The sequence below is a fragment of the Muntiacus reevesi genome, chromosome 19 (assembly GCF_963930625.1).
Source record: "Muntiacus reevesi chromosome 19, mMunRee1.1, whole genome shotgun sequence".
Classification (NCBI taxonomy): domain Eukaryota; kingdom Metazoa; phylum Chordata; class Mammalia; order Artiodactyla; family Cervidae; genus Muntiacus; species Muntiacus reevesi.
This window is the reverse complement of record NC_089267.1, coordinates 38088035-38106535: the sequence shown is the minus strand read 5'-3', so window position 1 is coordinate 38106535 and position 18501 is coordinate 38088035.

Below are 18501 nucleotides of genomic sequence, written 5' to 3'. Positions count from 1 at the left end.
AGCCAGACCTGCTTTTGAGTGAGTGAGTGTCTCCTGCAGAGGTACAGGCCAGCAGTGGGCTGCCACAGGGGCGGGGGCTCTGGGTGCAGCAGAGTCTCCTGGGTGTGGCATAAGCCCTCTTGCAGGAGGTCACCATTAACCCCACCAGAGAGCCGCCGAGCAGATGAGCCACAAACAGAACAATTATACCAAGTAAATTCTCAAACTGTTAAGATAGTTCTAGGACCCACAACAGATTTCCCAACCTGGGGAATCTGGCAAAGGGACTGAGAAACCCCAGGGAATTTGACCTTGGAGGGCAATGGGATTTGATCACAAACCTTCCACAGGACTGGGGAAACAGACTCTTGGAGGGTACAAACAAAACCCCATGTGCACCAGAAACTGGGAGAAAGGAGCAGTGACCCCACAAGAGACTGACCCAGACTTGCCTGTGAGTGTCCAGGAGTCTCCAGCAGAGGCGTGGGTCAGTGATGGCCTGCTGCACGGTTGGGGGCACTGAGTGTAGTACTAAGTGTGGACTTTTGAAGGAGGTCGCCATTATCTTCATCACCTCCACCATAGTTTGGCCTCAGGTCAAAAACGGAGGGAACACAGCCCTGCCCATCAACAGAAAATTGAATTAAAGATTTACTGAACCTGGGTGTTCATTGGAAGGACTAATGTTGAAGCTGAAAGTTCAATACTTTGCCCACCTCATGCGAAGAGTTGACTCATTGGAAAAGACCCTGATGCTGGAAGGGATTGGGGGCAGGAGGAGAAGGGGCTGACAGAGGATGAGATGGCTGGATGGCATCACCAACTCGATGAACATGAATTTGGGTAAACTCCAGGAGTTGGTGATGGATAGGGAGGCCTGGCATGCTGCGATTCATGGGGTTGCAAAGAGTTGGACATGACTGAGCGACTGAACTGAACTGAACTGACTGAACCTGGCCCTGCCCATTAGAACAAGTCCCAGGTTTCCCCACAGTCTCTCCCATCAGGAAGCTTCCATAAGCCTCTTATCCTTCTCCATCAAAGGGCAGATGGAATGAAAACCACAATCACAGAAAACTAGTCAAACAGATCACATGGACCACAGCCTTGTCTAACTCAATGAAACTATGAGCCATGCTGTGTAGAGCCACCCAAGACAGATGGGTCATGGTGGAGAGTTCTGACAAAACGTGGTCCACCGGAAAAAAAAAAAAAAAAAGGCAAACCAGTTGCGTATTCTTACCTTCAGAACCCCATGAAGAGTATGAAAAGGAAAAAAGATATGACTCTAAAAGATAAACTCCCCAGGTCGATAGGTGCCCAATATGCTACTGGAGAAGAGTGGGGAAATAACTCCAGAAAGAATGAAGAGACGGAGCCAAAGCAAAAACAACACTCAGTTGTGGATGTGACTGGTGATAGAAGCAAGGTCTGATGCTGTAAAGAGCAATATTGCATAGGAACATGGAATGTTAGGTCCATGAATCAAGGTAAATTGGAAGTGGTCAAACAGGAGATGGCAAGAATGAACATTGACATTTTAGGAATCAGTGAACTAAAATGGACTGGAATGGGCAAATTTAACTCAGATGACCATTATATCTACTACTGTGGGCAAGAATCCCTTAGAAGAAATGGAGTAGCCCTCATAGTCAATAAAAGAGTCTGAAATGCAGTCCTTGGGTGCAATCTCAAAAATGACAGAACGATCTCTGTTCGTTTCCAGGGCAAACCATTCAGTATCAGTAATCCAAGTGTACGCCCCAACCACTAATGCCGAAGAAGCTGAACTTGAATGGTTCTATGAAGACCTACAAGACCTTCTAGAACTGACACCAAAAAAGATGTCCTTTTCATTATAGGTGACTGGAATGCAAAAGTTGGAAGTCAAGAGATACCTGGAGTAACAGGCAAATTTGGCCTTGGAGTGCAAAATGGAGCAGAGCAAAAGTTAACAAAGTTTTGCCAAGAGAATGCACTGGTCATAGCAAACACCCTCTCCCAACAACACAGAGATGACTCTACACATGGACATCACCAGATCGTCAATACTGAAATTACATTGATCATATTCTTTGCAGCCAAAGATGGAGAAGCTGTATACAGTCAGCAAAAACAAGACTGGGAGCTGACTGTGGCTCAGATCATGAACTCCTTATTGCAAAATTCAGACTTAAATTGAAGAAAGTAGGGGAAACCACTAGACCATTCAGGTATGACCCAAATCAAATCCCTTACAATTATACAGTGGAAGTGACAAATAGTTTCAAGGAATTAGATCTGATAGACAGAGTGCCTGAACAACTATGGATGGAGGTTTGTTACATTGTTCACGAGGCAGTGATTAAAACCATCCCCAAGAAAAAGAAATGCAAAAAGGCAAAATGGTTGTCTGAGGTTACCTTACAAAGAGCTGAGAAAACAAAAGAGAAGTGAAAGGCAAAGGAGAAAAGGAAAGATATACCCATCCAAATGCAGAATTCCAAAGAATAGCAAGGAGAAATAAGAAAGCCTTCCTAAGTAATCAATGCAAAGAAACAGAGGATAATAATAGACAGGAAAGATTACAGATCGCTTCAAGGAAATTAGAGATACCAAGGGAACATTTCATGCAAAGATGGGCACAATAAAGGACAGAAATGGTATGGATCTAACAGAAGCAAAAGATATTAAGAGGTGGCAAGAATTAACAGAACTGTACAGAAAAGGTCTTAATGACCTGGATAACCACAATGGTATGGTCACTCAGCTAGAGCCAGACATCCTCAAGTGTGAAGTCAAGTCGGCCTTCTTAAGAAGCATTACTGCAAACAAAGCTAGTGCAGGTGATAGAACTCTAGCTGAGCTATTTCAAAACCTAAAAGATGATGTTGTTAAAGTGCTGCACTCAATATACCAGCAAATTTGGAAAACTCAGCAGTGTCCGCAGAACGGGGAAAGATCAGTTTTCATTGCAATATGAAAGCAGGGCATTGCCAAAGAATTTTCAAACTATCACACAATCGCACTCATTTCACATACTAGCAAGGTAATGCTCAAAATCCTTCAAGCTAGGCTTCAGCAGTACATGAACCAAGAAATTCCAGATGTACAAGCTGGATTTAGAAAAGGCAGAGGAACTACATATCAAGTTGCCAACATTTTTGGATTACAGAAAAAGAGAATTCCAAAAACAAAATATCTACTTCTGTTTCATTGACTGTGCTAAAGCTTTTGATTGTGTGGATCACAACAAACTGGAAAATTCTTAAAGAGATGGGAACACCAGACCATGTTACCTGCCTCCTAAGAAACATGTATGCTGACTAAGAAGCAACAGTTAGAACCAGACAACAATGGACTGGATCCAAATTGTGTAAGCAGTATGTCAAGGCTGTATATTGTCACCCTGCTTATTTATCTTACATGCAGAGTACATCATGCAAAATGCTGGGCTGGATGAAGCTCAAGTTGGGATCAAGATTGCTAGGAAAAACACCAATAACCTCAGATATGCAAATGACACCACCCTAATGGCAGAAAGCAAAGAGGAACTAAAGAGCATCTTGATGAGGAGCAAAGAGGAAAGTGGAAAAGCTGACTTAAAACTTAGCATTCAAAAAATGAAGATCATGGCATCCAGCCCCATCACTTCATGGCAAATAGATGGGGAAAAAATAGAAACAGTAACAGACTCTTTTCTTGAGCTCCAAAATCACTGAAGATGGTGACTGCAGCCATGAAATTAAAAGACACTTGCTTCTTGGAAGAAAAGTTATGACAAACTTAGACTGTGAATTCAAAAGAAGAGATATCACTTTGCCAGCAAAGGTCTGTATTGTCAAAGCTATGGTTTTTCCATTAGTCATGTATGGATGTGAGAGTTGAGCCATAAAGTAGTTGAGTGCCAAAGAATGGATGCTTTTGAACTATGGTTCTGGAGAAGACTCTTGAGAGTCCCTTGGAGAACAAGAAGAATAAACCAGTCAGTTCTAAAGGAAATTAACTCTGAATATTCACTGGAAGGACTGATGCTGAAGCTGAAGCTCCAATACTGTAGCCACATGGTGGGAGAGCCAACTGATTAGAAAAGACCCTGATGCTGGGAATGATTGAGGGCAGGAGAAGAATGGGGCGACAGAAGATGAGATGGTTGCATGGCATCATTGACTCAATGGACATGAGCTTGTGCAAACTCTGGGAGATAGTGAAGGACAGCACACAGTAAAGCCTGGTGTGCTGCAGTCCATGGTGTCACAAAGAGTTGGACACGATTGAGCGACTGAACAACAACAACAGATTGGAAAAGAAGTAAAACTCACTGTTTGCAGATGATGTGATACTACACATATAAAACTTGAAAGACACTATCACAAAATTACTAGAGCTAATAAGTGAATTTAGTAAAGTTGCAGAATACAATATCAGTACACAGCAATTGTTAGGATTCCTATACTCTTATCAATGGAAAATAAGAAAGAGAAATTAAAGAACGAATCCCATTTACCATTGCAACAAAAAGAATAAAATACCTAGGAATAAGCCTACCTAAGGAGAAGAGGGCAGCAGAGGATGAGATGACTGGATGGCATCACCAATGCAATGTACATGAACTTGAGCAAACCCTGGGAGATGCTGAGGGACAGGAAGGCCTGGCATGCTGTAGTCCCTGGGGTCACAATGTGTTGGACACAACTGGGCAAGTGAAAAACAACAAGGAGACAAAAGAGCTGTATACAGAAAACTATTAAGACACTGATCAAAGAAATGAAAGGTGACATAAACAGATGGAGAGATAGTTCATGCTCCTGGGTGGAAAGAATATTGTGAAAATGACTATACTACCAAAAGCAATCTGCATATTCAATGCAATCCCTATCAAATTACCAGTGGCATTTTTCACAGAACTAGAATGAAACATTTCACAATTCACATGAAAACACAAAAGATCTTGAGTATCCAAAGTAATCTTGAGAAAGAATGGAGCTGAAGGAATCAACCTTCCTGACTTCAGACTATACTACAAAGCTACAGTTGTCAAGAGAGTATGGTACTGACACAGAAACAGAAATATAGGCCAATGGAAGAAGATAGAAAACCCAGAGATAAACCCATGCACCTACGGGCATCTTATGTTTGACAACAGAGGCAAGAATATACAATGGGGAAAAGATAGTCTCTTCAATAAGTGGTGCTGGGAGAACTGGACAGCTACATTAAAGGAATGAAATTAGAGCACTTCCTAATATATTATGCAAAGTGGATAAACTCAGAGTGGGTTAAATGTAAGACCAGAAACTATAAAACTCTTAGAGGAAAACATAGGCAGAACACTGTGTTATATAAATCATAGCAAGATCCTCGGAGACCTACTTCCCAGAGTAATGGAAATAAAAATAAACAGGTAGGACCTAATTAAACTTGAAAGCTTTTGCACAGCAAAAGAAACTAAAAGCAAAGTGAAAAGACATCCCCCAAAATAGGAGAAAATAATAGCAAAGGAAACAACTGACAAAGGATTAATTTCCAAACATACAAGCAGCTCATACAACTCAATACCAGAAAAACAAACAACACAATCAGAAAGTGGGCAAAAGACCTAAACAGACAGTTCTCCAAAGACAACATATACATAGCTAATAAACACATGAAAAAATGCTCAACATCGATCATTATTAGAAAAATGTGAATCAAAACTATGATGAGATATCACTTCTCACCTGTCAGAATGGCCATCATCAAAAAACCAACAAACAATAAATGCTGGAGAGGGTGTGGAGAAAAGAGAACTCTCTTGTACTGTTGGTGAGAATGTAAATTTATACAGTCACTTTGGAAGACAGTATAGAGATTTCTCTAAAAACTAGGGATAAAACTACAATATGACCCAGTAATCCAATTACTAGGTATATAATCTGAGGAAACAAAAATTGAAAAAGACACATGTACCCCAATGTTCATTGCAGCACTATGTACAATAGCTGGAACATGGAAGCAACCTAGATGTCCCTTGTTGGATGAATGGATAAAGAAGCTGTGGCACATATATACAATGGACTATTACTCAGCCATAAAAGGAATGGATTTGAGTCAATTCTGATGAGCTAGATGAAGCTAGAGCCTATTCTAGAGAGTGAAGTCAGAAAGAGAAAAACAAATATCATACATTAACGCATATATATACATGGAATCTAGAAAGATGGTACTAATGGTACTAATGAACCATCCATTGCAGGGCAGTAATGGAGACACAGACATAGAGAACAGACTTATGAACGTAGGGTTGAGGGAGGAAGGAGAGGGTGGGATGAATGGGGAGTGTAGCATAGAAACATATACACTACCATAAGTAAAATAGTCAATGGGAATTTGCTATAAGATAGCAAAGGGGAACTCAAAGCGGGGCTCTGTAACAGCCTAAGAGGAGTGGGAAGGGGTGGGAGGTGGGAAGGAGGTTCAAGAGGGAGGGGACATATGTATACCTATGGTTGATTCATGTTGATGTATGGGAGGAACCAACACAATATTGTGAAGCAATTAATTATCCTTCAATTAATTTTTTTTTTAAAGTAGCTTGCCAAAGATGCTAGGGAAAAAAATCCTTCAGGCTAGGCTTCAGCAGTGTGTGAACCAAGAACTTCCAGATGTACAACCTTGATTTAGAAAAGGCAAAGGAACCAGAAATCAAATTGCCAACATTGTTGAATTACAGAAAAAGCAAGGGAATTCCAAAAAAATCGACTTCTGCCTAATTGACTATGCTAAAGCCTTTGACCGTGTGGATCACAATAAACTGTAGGAAATTGTTAAAGAGATGAGAATACTGGACTAACTTACCTGCCTCTTGAGAAACCTGTATGCAGATCAAGAAGCAACAGAAAAAACCAGACTTGGAAAAATGTACTGGTTCAAAACTGGGAAAGGAGTACATTATGGCTGTGTATTGTCATCTTGCTTACTTAACTTATATGCAGAGTACATCATGTGAAATGCTGGGCTAGATAAATGACAAACTGGAATCAAGATTTCCAGGAGAAATATTACAACCTCAGATACACAGGTGGTAACACTCTAATGGAAGAAAGTGAAGAGAAACAAAGAGCTTCTTGATGAGGGTGAAGAAGACAGTGAAAAAGTTGGCTTGATACTCAGCATTCAAAAATCTAAGATCATGGCATATGGTCCTATCATCTAATGGCAAACAGATGGGGAAAAATGGAAACAGTGAAAGAGTTTATTTTCTTGGGCTCCAAAATCAATGTGGACTGTGACTGCAGCCATGAAATTAAAAGCTGCTTGCTCCTTGGAAGAAAAGCTATGACAAACCTAGAGAGTATATTAAAAAACAGAGACATCTCTTTGCCGACAAAGGTCCATATAGTGAAAGCTGTGGTTTTTCCAGTAGTCAAGTACAGGTGTAAGAGTTGGTCCATAAAGAAGGCTTAGCAGCAAAGAAATGATGCTTTCAAATTGTGGTGCTAGAGAAGACTCCTGAGTCCCTTGGACAGCAAGAACAAACTGGTGGAAAAATCCGCCTTGAGAACAAGATGACGGAGGAGTAGGTGGACGTGGAGTACATCTCTCTCCACAGATTCACTAGGAATACACCTTCAGACACAGAAGTACATGCAGAACACCAGCTGAGAGCGGACAGGAGTATCGGACCAGAGGAAAAGAATATATAGAACCATGTAAAATTTGGTAGGATGAAGGAACTAGGGGGGAAAACAGGAGTGTTGGTAGGACTGGGCCTGTCCTCGGTGGCGGCAGGGGTTGGGGGGGGACTGAAGCAGGGGTCCAGTCCCCACATCAGGGCAACTGTCTGAGTCAGAGGAGAAACATTTAAGGCTGAGAGTGAAACAGCTGGTCTGTGGCAGCCTAAATGGAATGAGAATCAGACAATTCCTGCTGCACCCATACATGCCCAGGACAGGGATGAGGGTCCCCTGGAAGGTGCAGCGGCTGGGAGCTAGAGTTCGGGAAGCGTGGAGCTATCCCAGGGTGAAGGCTGCTGTTGACTTTGGAGAGATGGATCGAGGGGAGATGAGGGAGGAGATTGTGATGGGAATTTCCTGTGGAGGAAAGGCGGGCAGCCAATGAAGCAAGGTGATACTGCTAAGTAATGCGTAGGTGCTGGAGCCAACACCATAGCCTCTCTCTCCCCACATGCCAGCATCCACAGCCAAACAACAGAGAGGCTGGCCCATCAAACGCACCTAAGGGCACCGAACTACAGAGTAGGACCCCACTCAGGGTGCCCCTTTAAGTGCCTGATGCACTGAACTATAGAATAGGACCCCAGCCAGGGGGCCCCCCTCTATGTGCCTGACGCACCAAACAAAAGAGAAGGACCCCAGGCAAGGGAGCCCTGAAAGGGCGGAGCTACAGAGAAAGACTGGCCAAAGAGGTCTTCTGATGGCCAGCAACAAGAGACTCGAAAAAAGACTCCAATAGGGCCATAATTCCTGTGGCAGAGGCAGTCCATGTCCCTGCACACTCGGCGCCACCAGAGTCACTGCGACCCAAGCAGCTGCACCACCTTCATGCGCAACACTTATTGGCAGAGCTGCCACAGGCAAAAAAAAGTCTTGCATCTGCATGCAGGGTTGCGACCCTGTAGACTGTGGCCTGCCAGGCTTCTCTGTCGGGGAGGGGGTTCTCCAGGCAAAAATACTGGAGTGTATTGGCCAATACTGGTTGCCATCCCCTTCTAGAGCACCGTATTTCCTGCTGCCGGAGCCGCCAACTCTCCTGAGTACCTGGTGCTGCCAGAACCCCTGCAACCCAAGCAGCTGCACCACCTCCACACCTGGCAAACCCAAGTCCTCCAGGGCAGCCTCAGGAGCAAACCCCAATGGATGACCCACATGCAGAGGTGGAAATAAAACCACAATTGAAACCCAGGGGCAGTGTGGCTAAGGAAGAAGACCCAAAACCTTCCCACCAGCTGTACAAGATTCAGAATAAATCCACGCAATCAACTAAGCAGACTCTGTGTCTATGGAATATATATGAAAGGTCATTGAGCACTCCCACAAAAGAAAACGCATTAGTTCTGATAGCTGTGGACATTGGAGGCAAAAACACATAGGAGTGGACAAGATTAGAATCTGAGCTGCCCCCACAGCGGGTCCAGAGAGCAGCACAGTGTTGGAGGGCATCCTAGGGAGATGAGATGGACTGTGACTCCCAGAGAGGGAAAGGACTCTGACAGCAGTGACTCAGGAAAAACATTTATTATTCTTATGTTTTGACTTGCTCTGTAGATTCTTTTGGATTTTTTCTTTTTTCCTTTTTCCCCCCCTCTGTTGTAGTTGTTGATTTTATTGGCACTATGAAATCTAATTAGGCTTTTGAGCTTTTTTTTCCTCTCACATTTTTTTTATTGCTGCTATAAACCTCTGCCTCTACGTTGGCCTTTTGCAGTTCTGTGGAGTTTGCCAGGTTTTCTTTTTAACTTTTTAAAATTTTAATATTTAATTGTTTAAACCTATTTTTTTCCTACATTTATTCAATTGTTTGCTTTTCCTACCATTCTTTACCCTTGCAGTTAATCTTTAATGTATATAAATCTTCTTTATCTACCTCTATTTAACTTTGCATATCTGTTCTTTCTTTTCTTTCCTCTCAACATATTTGTTAAGTTTTATTTTCATTGCTTTATTCCCCAGTTGGTACCTTGCTCTAGTTCTGTTTTCCAGTTTGTGCTTTAGTTAGTTTTTCTCTGGTAGATATAATTTTTTTTTTCCTTTGTTTGCTGGGTCAATCTATTGTACTTTCTTTTTGTTGGACTGTTTTGATTTTGCTTATGGGTGTATATGTATATGTGTATATTCAGTTACAATTTTTCTTGTTGTTATAAACCTCTGCCTTCACGTTGGGCTTTTGCAGTTCTGTGAGGTTTTCTTTTTCCCTTTTTTCTTTTCTCTTTATATTTTTAATTTTTTAAAAACCTATTTAAACAGTGCTACAATGAACATTGGGGTGCACGTGTCTCTTTCAGATCTGGTTTCCTCGGTGTGTATGCCCAGAAGTGGGATTGCTGGGTCATATGACAGTTCTATTTCCAGTTTTTTAAGAAATCTCCACACTGTTCTCCATAGTGGCTGTACTAGTTTGCATTCCCACCAACAGTGTAAGAGGGTTCCCTTTTCTCCACACCATCTCCAGCATTTATTACTTGTCGACTTTTGGATAGCAGCCATCCTGACTGGCGTGTAATGGTACCTCATTGTGGTTTTGATTTGCCTTTCTCTGATAATGAGTGATATTGAGCATCTTTTCATGGAGCCCATTATACAGAGTGAAGTAAGCCAGAAAGATAAAGAACATTACAGCATACTAACACATATATATGGAATTTAGAAAGATGGGAACGATAACCCTATATGCAAAACAGAAAAAGAGACACAGAAGTACAGAACAGACTTTTGAACTCTGTGGAAGAAGGTGAGGGTGGGATGTTTCGAAAGAACAGCATGTATATTATCTATGGTGAAACAGATCACCAGCCCAGGTGGGATGCATGAGACAAGTGCTCGGGCCTGGTGCACTGGGAAGACCCAGAGGAATCGGGTGGAGAGGGAGGTGGGAGGGGGGATCGGGATGGGGAATACGTGTAACTCTATGGCTGATTCATATCAACTGTATGACAAAACCCACTGAAATATTGTGAAGTAATTAGCCTCCAACTAATAATAAAAAAAAAAACCTATTTTATTTTTCTACATTTATGCCTTTGTCTTTCCTGTTATTTTCCCCTTGCAGTTAATCTTTAATGTATATAATCTTCTTCATCTACCTCTATTTAAATTCACATATCAATTCTTTCTTTCTTTTCTTTCCTCACAACATATTTGTTAGTTTTGTTTTCATTGCTTTATTCCCCATTTGGCACCTTGCTTTAGTTCTGTTTTCCAGTTTTTGCTTTAGTTAGTTTTGTTCTTAACTGGTAAATATAATTTTTTATTTTCTTTATTTGCCAGGTCATTCTACTGTACTGTATTTTTGTTGAACCTTTGTCACTTTGCTCATGGGAGTATATGTATATGTGTATATTCCATTATTTTAATTATTATTTGCTTGATTTTGTAACTGCCATTTGTCTCAGGTTCATCTTTGGTTTCTTGTTTTTGGATATTTGTTTTAATCTCACTTATTGCCATAACAAATCACATGTGGAATCTTCATTCCTGAGCAGAGATCAGCCCTGAGCCTTTGGAGTGGGAGCACTGATTCCAAAACCCTAGACTACCAGAGAACTAACCCTAGGGAGTACCAAATAGTGAGAACTCACACAAAGGAAACCACTTAAATAAATACCCAGCATCATCCAACTACAGGTACCACACCTACTTGTGTAGGACACCTCATCTAAACAACAAACAAAAACAAAAAACAAAACAAAACCAGCAAAACAAAACAAAAAATCATCAGCAGACAGGATTACCACCTCACTCAGCCTTGCCCATCAGAGGAAAAACAAACAAACAAACAAAAACTCAGCACAAACCTCACCCTATAAGAAGTTTACACAAACCATGGACCAACTGTAGGAGGACAGAAACCAAAAGGAAGAAAGAATTCAACCTTGAAGCCTGGGAAAAGGAGACCTCAAACACAATAAGTTAAAAAAAAAAAATGAAAAGGCAGAGAAATACTAAACAAATGGAGGAACAAACTAGAAACACAGAAGTCCAAATAAATGAAGAGGTAATAGGCAAACTACCTGAAAAAGAATTCAGAAAAATGATAATAAAGATGATCAAAAACCTTGAAAACAAAGTGGAGAAAATGCAAGAATGAATTAACAAAGGCCTAGAAGAATTAAAGAATAAACATACACAGACAAACAACACAATTACTGAAATTAAAAATACTCTAGAAGGAATCAATAGCAGAATATCTTAAGCAAAAGAACGAATCTGTGATCTGGAAGATAAAATGTTGGAAATAACTTTTGAAGAGTAGAATAAAGTAAAAAGAATGAAAAGAATTGAGGACAGTCTCAGAGGCCTCAAGGACAATATCAAACACATGAACATTCAAATTATAGGGGTCCCAGAAGAAGAAGAGAAAAAGAAAGGGCATAAGAAAAATTTTGAAGAGATTATAGTTGAAAATTTCCGCAACATAGAAAAGAAAATAGTCAGTCAAGTCCAAGAGGCACAAAGAGTCCCATACAGGATAAACCCAAGGAGAAACATGCCAAGACACATACTAATCAAACTAACAAAGACTAAACACAAAGAAAGAATATTGAAAGCAGCAAGGGAGAAGCAACAAGTAACATATACAGGGGAAACCCCATACACTTAACAGCTGATCTTTCAGCAGAAACTCTGCTGGCCAGAAGGGAATGGCAGGGTATATTTAAAATTCAGTTCAGTTCAGTTGCTCAGTCGTGTCCAACTCTTTGTAACCCAATGGATTGCAGCACACCAGGCCTCCCTGTCCATCACCAACTCCCGGAGTTTACTCAAACTCATGTCCATTGGGTTGGTGATGCCATCCAACAATCTCATCCACTGTCGTCCCCTTCTCTTCCTGCCTTCAATCTTTCCCAGAATCAGAGTCTTTTCAAATGAGTCAGTTTTTCACATCAGGTGGCCGAAGTATTGGAGTTTCAGCTTCACCATCAGTCCTTCCAATGAATATTCAGGACTGATCTCCTTTAGGATGGACTGGTTGGATCTCCTTGCAGTCCAAACGACTCTCAAGAGTCTTCTCCAACACCACAGTTCAAAAGCATCAATTCTTTGGTGCTCAGCTTTCTTTATGGTCCAACACTCATATCCACACATGACTGCTAGAAAAACCATAGCTTTGACGAGACAGACCTTTGTTGGCAAAGTAATGTCTCTGCTTTTTACATTGAAAGGGAAAAATCTACAACCATGATTACTGTACCCAGCAAGGATCTCACTCAAAATTGATGGAGAAATAAAAGCTTTTTCAGACAAGCAAAAGTTAAGAGAATTCAGTACCACAAAACCAGCTTTACAACAAATATTAAAGGGACTTATATAGTTAAGAAATACAAGAGAAGAAAAATATCTACAAAATCAACCCCAAACAATTATGAAAATGGCAATAGGAACATATATATCAATAATTACTTTAAATGTAAAAGAATTAAATACTCCAACCAATAGACACAGACTGGCTGAATGGATACAAAAACAAGACCCATATATATGCTGTCTACAACAAACCTACTTCAGACCTCAAGACACATATAGACTGAAAGTGAGAGAATGGAAAAATATATTCCATGCAAATGGGAAGCAAAAGAAAGCTGGAGTAGCTATCCTCATATCAGACAAAGTAGACCTTAAAATAAAGAAGACTACAAGAGATAAGGACAGACACTACATAATGATCAAGAGATCAATCCAAGAGGAAGACATAACACAGTAGAACCTCAGTATATAAGACAAACACTAACAGACATAAAAGGAGACATTGACAGTAACACAATAATAGTTGGATACTTTAACACTGCACTCACACCAATGGACAGATCACCAAAATAGAAAATTAACAAGGAAGCACAAGTTTTAATGATACATTAGATGAGATGGATCTCATTGATACCCAAGAGGACAGTCTATTCAAATGCAGAAGAATACACCTTCTTCTCAAGTGCACATGGAGCATTCTCCAGGATAGACAACATCTTGGGTCACATATCAAACCTCAGTAAATTTAAGAAAATTGAAATCGTATCAAGCATCTTCTCCAACCATACACTATGAGACTAGATATCAATTACAAGGAAAAAACTATAAGAAACACAAAGACATGGAGATTAAGCAACATGTTTCTAAATAACCAACAGATTAGTGAAGAAATAAAAAGGGAAATCAAATATTTCTAGAAACAAATGACAATGAAAACATGACAACTTAAAGTCTATGGGATGCAGCAAAAAAAAAATGTCTAAGAGGGACATTTATAGAAATACAATCCTACCTCAAGAAATAAGAAAAACATGATCTGAGAGAATAGCATTGAAACATGTATATTATCAAGTGTGAAACAGATTGCCAGCCCAGGTTGGAGGCCTGAGACAAGTTCTCAGGGCTGGTGCACTGGGAAGACCTAGAGGGATGGGATGGGGAGGGATGTGGGAGGGGAATCAGGATGGGGAACACATGTAAATCCATGGCTGATTCATGTCAATGTATGGCAAAAACCACCTACAATACTGTAAAGTAATTAGCCTCCAACTAATGAAAATAAATGAAAAAAAAATAGACAACCCAATTTTACACCTAAAACAACTGGAAAAAAAGAACCAAAAAAAAAAAAAATCAAAATTAGCATAAGGGAAGAAATCATAATGATCTGAGCAGAAATAAATGAGAAAGAAATGAAAGAAACAATAGTAAAGATTAATAAAACTAAAAGCTGGTTCTTTGAGGAGATAAACAAAATTGACAAACCTTTAGCCAGACTCATCAGAAAAAAAGAAAAAGAGAGAGAAGAATCAAATCAACAAAATTAGAAATGGAAAAGGAGAGGTTACAACAGACAATGCAGAATAAAAAGGATTGCAAGAGACTATTAAGAACAATGATATGGCAATAAAATGGATAACCTGGAAGAAATGGACAAATTCTTAGAAAAGTTTAATCTTCCAACACTGAAGCAGGAAGAAATAGAAATTATGAACAACCCAATTAAAAGCACTGAAATTGAAGCTGTGGTCAAAAATCTCCCCTAAAACAAAAACCCAGGGTGAGATGACTTCACAGGAAAATTCTATTAAACATTTAGAGAAGAGCTAATGCCCTATCCTTTTAAAGCTCTTTCAAAAAATTACAGAGGAAGGAACACTTCCAAACTCATTCTACGAGGCCACCAACACCCTGATACCAAAACCAGACAAAGACAACACAAAAAAAGAAAACTACAGGCCAATATCACTGATGAACATATATGCAAAAATCTTCAACAAAATTGTAGCAAATAGAATTCAGCAACACATCAAAAAGCTCATACGCCATGATAAGCTGAGCTTATTCCAGGAATGCAAGGACTCTTCAAAATATGCAAATCATATGTGAAATAGATCACCAGTCCAGGTTTGATGCATAAGACAGGGTGCTCAGGGCTGGTGCACTGAGATGACCCTGAGGGATGGGATGGGGAGGGAAGTAGGAGGGGGTTTCAGGATGCGGGACACATGTACACCCATGGCTGATTCATGTCAATGTATGGCAAAAACCACTACAATATTTTAAAGTAATTAGCCTCCAATTAAAATAAATTAATTAATTTTTAAAGTATGCAAATCAACCAATGTGATACACCATGTTAACAAATTGAAAGATAAAAACCATATGATCATCTCGGTAGATGCAGAAAAAGCCTTTGGCAAAATTCAGCACTCATTTATGATTAAAACTCTTTAAAAAATGGGCATAGAAGTAACCTACCTCAACATAGCAAAGGCCATATATGGTAAGACTACAGCAAACATTATTCTCAATGGTGAAAAACTGAAAGCATTCCCCCTAAGATCAGGAACAAGACAAGGGTGTCCACTTTCACCACTATTATTCAACATAGTTCTAGAAGTCCTAGTTACAGCAATCAGAGAAGAAAAACAAATAAAAGGAATACAAATTGGAAAAGAAGCAGTTAAGCTCTCACTGTTTGCAGATGACATGACAGTGTATATAGGAAACCCTGAAGATACTATCAGAAAATTACTAGAGCTAATCAGTGAATTTAGCAAAGTTTCAGGATACAAAATCAATACACAGAAATCACTTGTATTTCTATATACTAACAATGAAAAATCAGGAAGAGAAGTTAAGAAATCAATCCCATTCACCACTGCAACAAAAAGAATTAAATATCTAGGAATAAACTTACCTAAGGAGACAAAAGAACTATACACTGAGAATTATAAGACACTAATGAAAGAAATCAAAGATGACATAAACAGATGGGGAGATATTCCATGTTCCTGGGTAGGAAGAATCAATATTGTGAAAATGACTATAAGCAATCTACAGAATCAATGCAATCCCTATGAAATTACCAACGGCATTTTTCACAGATTAGAACGAAAAAATTTTTACAATTTGTATGAAAACACAAAAGACCTTGAATTTCCAAAGCAATACTGAAACTGCCAAAACAATCTTGAGAAAGAAAAATGGAGCAGGAGGAATCAATCTCCCTGACCTCAGACTATACTACACAACTACAATAATCAAGACAGAATGGTGCTGGCACAAAAAAATATAGACCAAAGGAGCAGGATAGAAAGTCGAGAGATAAACCTACACGTCTATGGCCACCTAATCTTTGACAAAGAAGGCAGGACTATACACTGGAGAAAAGGCAGTCTCTTCAATAATGGTGCTGGGAAAACTAGACAGCTACATGTTAAAGAAATTAGAAAACCCCTTAACACCATACATAAGAATAAACTCAAAAATAAATTCAAAGTAGATTAAAGACTAAATGTAAGGCCGGACACTATAAAACTCTTAAGAGGAAAATGTAGGCAGGACACTCTGACATAGAAAGATCTTTTTTGACCCACTTCCTAGAGTAATGAAAATAAAAAACAAAAATAAACAAGTGGGGCCTAATGAAACCGAAAAGCTTTTGTATAGCAGGTGTACTTGGTGGTACAGAGGATAAGAGTCTGCCTGCCAATGCAGGGGACATGGATTCAACCCCTGGTCTGGGAAGATTCCACGCGCTACAGAGCAAATAAAGCCCACGTGACAGGACTACTGAGCTTAGTGTGCTGCAGCTACTGAAGCTTGCATGCCCTGGAGCCTGTGCTCCACAACATGAGAAGCCAGGGCAATGAGAAGCCCGTGCACTACAACAAAGAGTAGACCCTGCTCGCTGTTCAGATGAACAGTTGTTCAATCAGGCAAAAAAGCCCATTAAGTGGGACTCAAATGATACAGATATACATATGTAAATATGGTGTCTTACAGAGATTTCATTTTAACATGTAGAAGTGTACATTCATCTGTCAAACTTTTGTTTTAGGGCCAAGAACTTCTTTGTATTGGAATTTCTGGGCTTCCTTGGTGGCTCAGTCAGTAAAGAATACGCCTGCAATGCAGGAGACCCGATTTCAATCTCCGGGTTAGCAGATCCCCTGGAGAAGGGAATGACAACCCACTCCTGTATTCTTGCCTGAAAAATTCCATGGACAGAGGAGCCTGGGGGGCTACTGTCCATGGGGTCACAAAGAGTCAGACATGACTGAGCAACCAACATAACCATAACTAGAGAAATTCCATGCACAGCAGTGAAGACCCAGTGCAATAAAAATAAATAAATAAACAAGCTTTTGCACAAAAGGAAACCATAAATGAGATGGAAAGACAACCCTCAGAATGAGAGAAACTACTTGCAAATGAAGCAATTGACAAGGGATTAATCTCCAAATATACAAACAGCTCAGGAAACACAGTATCAAAAAACCAAACACCCCAATCAAAAGATAGGCAGAAGACCTAAATAGAAATTTCTCGAAAGAAGACATACAGATGGCAAACAAACACATGGAAAGATGTTCAGTATCGCTAATTATTAGAGAAATGCAAGTCAAAACTACAGTGAGGAGCTTCTCTGATGGCTCAGTGATAAAGAAAATCCACCAGCCAATGCAGGAGAGTGGGGTTCAATCCCTGTTTGGGGAAGATGCTGTGGGGCAACTAAGCTGATGCACAACTTCTCTGCCCATTTTTAGAGCCTGTGAGCTGCAACTACTGAAGCCCGCACACCCTAGAGCTGCACACTGCAATTAGCAAGCCCACATTCTGCAACTACTGCAGCCTGTGTGCCTAGAGCCTGTGCAACAAGAGAAGCCACTGCAATGAGAAGTCCACATACTGCAACGAAGGCTAGCCCCCACTCTCCACGACCTGAGAATAGCCTCGCTAACCTAGCCTAGAGAGCAGCAATGAAGACCCAGTACAACCAATAAATAAATAAAATTACTAAAACAAAACTACAATGATGTATCACTTCACACTGGTCAGGATGGCCATTGTCAAAAATTCTACAAGCAAATGCTGGAGAGGGTGTGGAGAAAAGGGAACCCTCGCACACTATTGGGAGAAATGTAAACTGTGTAGTTACAATGGGAAATGGTAGAGTATAGAGGTTCCTTAGAAAACTAAAAAGAGAATTATCACGTGACCCAGTAATCCCACTCCTGAGCATATACCCAAAGAAAACCATAATTCAAAAAGATACAGGCACTCCAATGTTCACTGAAGCACTGTTTACAGTAGCCAGGGCACAGAAACAACCTAAATGTCCATCAACAGAATATGGAAAAAGAAGATGTGGTACATAACTACAAAGGATAACATGGGAATATTGTTCAGTCACAAAATGAACAAAATTATGTCATTTGCAGAGATGTGGATAGACCTAGAAACTGTTATACAGAGTAAAATAAATCAGAAAAATATACATTGTATATTAAGGCATATATGTGGAATCTAGAAAAATGGCATAGATGAACTTATTCGCAGAGCAGTAATAGAC